Source organism: Oratosquilla oratoria, chromosome 22 (genome assembly GCF_046742065.1).
Source record: "Oratosquilla oratoria isolate Oo_2021 chromosome 22, ASM4674206v1, whole genome shotgun sequence".
Classification (NCBI taxonomy): domain Eukaryota; kingdom Metazoa; phylum Arthropoda; class Malacostraca; order Stomatopoda; family Squillidae; genus Oratosquilla; species Oratosquilla oratoria.
The window spans coordinates 4,852,919-4,855,418 of NC_134798.1; the positions used below are offsets into that span (position 1 = coordinate 4,852,919).

The window sequence follows — 2,500 nt, forward strand, 5'->3', positions numbered from 1 at the left end:
AGGAGAGAAATAGGAGAGCGGAATAGGGGGTGAACGAAATCTGAAGAGGAGAAGGAAGGGAGGATTAGGTAAGTAGAAAGATAAAGTACAATGAGAGAAGGGGAAACGAGGAGAGGAGGGAAGAGGTGGAGCTGGAGTAGGAAGAATGAAGGAAGAGGGGGAGAATAGGAACAGAAGGGGAGAAGGAAAAGGAGAAGAAAGGAGGAAGAAGAGAGTGAAGGAAAAGTGAGAGCTGGGTGGATGGAGGAGAAGAGAGAGAGAGAGAGAGAGAGAGAGAGAGCAAGTGGTAGTGAAACCAATTTGGGGAGAAGAAAGAAAGAGTGAGGGAGGGAGGGAGGAAGCTGAAGAGGGGAGTTAGAGGGAGAAGAGGAGGAAGAAGGAGAGGAGATAAGAGGAAGCAACGATGGTGTCAAACGGGAGGAAATGACATAACGATGGATAAAAAAGAGACAAAGAAAAGAGAGGAAGAAGAAGAAGAGAAGGAGAAAAGAGGAAGAAGAAAAGGAAGGAATGGATAAAAATGGAAGAGGAAGACATGGAAAAGGGGGGCATGGAAGAGGGAAAAAAAAAATAAAAAAAAAAAAAGGTGATGGAAGGAATAGAGCAGGAGGGGACATGGGAGAGCCAACAGCAAGAACAGAAGGTAAAGGAAGAGATGGAGGAAGAGAAACAGGTGGCACAAAAGTAGGAGTAGGTGGACGGGAAGGAGGAGTAGGAGGAGGAAAGGGAAGAGAAGTTCGAGAGGAGAAAAGAATGTGCTTATAAACAGCATGAAAGGGAAAAGAGGATAATAGGGTATGGGGGATGGCGGACTGCTGAGAACACAAAATTCAGTCCGTCGTCGGACCAAAATAGGACGACCAACGGGGGCTTGTACAGGAGTCGGAGTAGGGGAGAGGGGGAGGGGGGTGGTTGTGAAGGGAGATGGATGTGCTGAGGAAGGGTGACGTGGAAGGAGTGTGAAGGGGGTTTGTCTCTGGTTTAGGAATGGGGCTCCTTTAAAAGTGTTTTTTCTTTTCGTTTACGTTGTGTTGTCGATTTAGCCAGTCAAATTTTACGCAGAAGTATTTTGTTTTTGCAAGAATGAAATTCTCTGTCCCTTCAACTACGCCATTCATTCAAATAAACTCGGAATACTTAAACCAAAAGTAAATTTCTTGCTGCCTTCCCTACGTTTCACTTATTCATTATGATTTTTTTTGTCTGACTGAAACCCAACTATTGGTATAAAAAACAAGTCAATTATAGTTTTGTAATTCAATATTTTAGTGACTTTAATAATATTCTTATGGACCAGAGCCGCTTAGTATTTTTTCTAATTAAAGGCAATATCCAATCAGAAATGAATGTTGATCACTTTTGATTCCTATTGTTCCTCCTTTTTGCTGCTCTTAAACCTCTCCATTACCAACTCAATGACTAAACCTGGCTATTGTTGACAAAATAAAAGAACACAAATAAAGATTAAAATGAATCTTAAACTACACATTACGGTAAATCTCTCACTATTCTTAACCACTCTACATATATTTTATCATGAAAATCTATGGCCCCATTGGGTTTCAAATGAATGTGCAGTTGAGGAATTAAATTTGTTGAGATTTTTTTTGAGTGTGTCGTCTCAGCGTTTGGTGATTGAGACGTAGAGTAACTGTTGTTGTGTGCTTCAACACGAATAAACTGTATCTTCTTTATTTCCTTTGTCAAAAGTATAACTATGAGACGTTTGTTTTAATCATAAGTTAATTGAAATAATTTCATAATACCGAATCATAGTATCAAAATATCTGGGAAATTATTAACTCAACTGTAGAAACACGAAGACTTTCAGTATATGAATTATCCAATACATGTATAGATTTGATAAAAAAAAACTTCGCTGAGTAACATAACATTAACGGCATCAGAATCCCCAGAGTGAGTTGCATACAGAATCGCAACTCTTACCGAATACAAATTATATTTATGAAGTAATTTTGGAAGGTAAGACCAAGGCAATGAGTGCGGTCTTTCATTTCAGTTTATTTCTTTTTCCCATTCAGACTATTCTGGTAGGGATTTGAATCACTAATGCTATTGAATAGTTGGTTTAATTTTTTTTTTTTTAAATATATTCTTTCTGAGTGATGAGTGTTGGTAGCAGGTCAACCTTATATATGTGCTAGAGGGGGAGAATACAATTTTCAGAATAAATCAGCGAATGTGGCAAAAATAATTTTCGTATTGCCGACTCTCTCTGTCATCCATTTTTGTTCATTAAAGCAGTATCAGCGTAAAGATAAATATTTTCATATTATCCAGGGACAAAATTTTGTTACACTGATGTTGAATCAACAAAATACTGACAAACTAGAATTTAGATTTTCTAATAAGGGTGCCGGGGACTTCTGAAAGGTTTCGCAAGGGTGCCTCAAGCTAGAAAAGGTTGGGAACCACTGGTTTAGATACTAAGCCTAATATATTAAATAATTAATTAATTTATTATCTGTTTTCTTTATGT

At 38.2% G+C, this 2,500-nt stretch overlaps 1 protein-coding gene across 1 annotated transcript in view; it reads right to left on the bottom strand.

The window, feature by feature from the left end:
- The window catches only part of LOC143037412 (uncharacterized), a 292,452-nt gene that overhangs the window by 1,337 nt on the left and 288,615 nt on the right, over nucleotides 1-2,500 (bottom strand). The gene's annotated exons all lie outside the window — the stretch shown is intronic.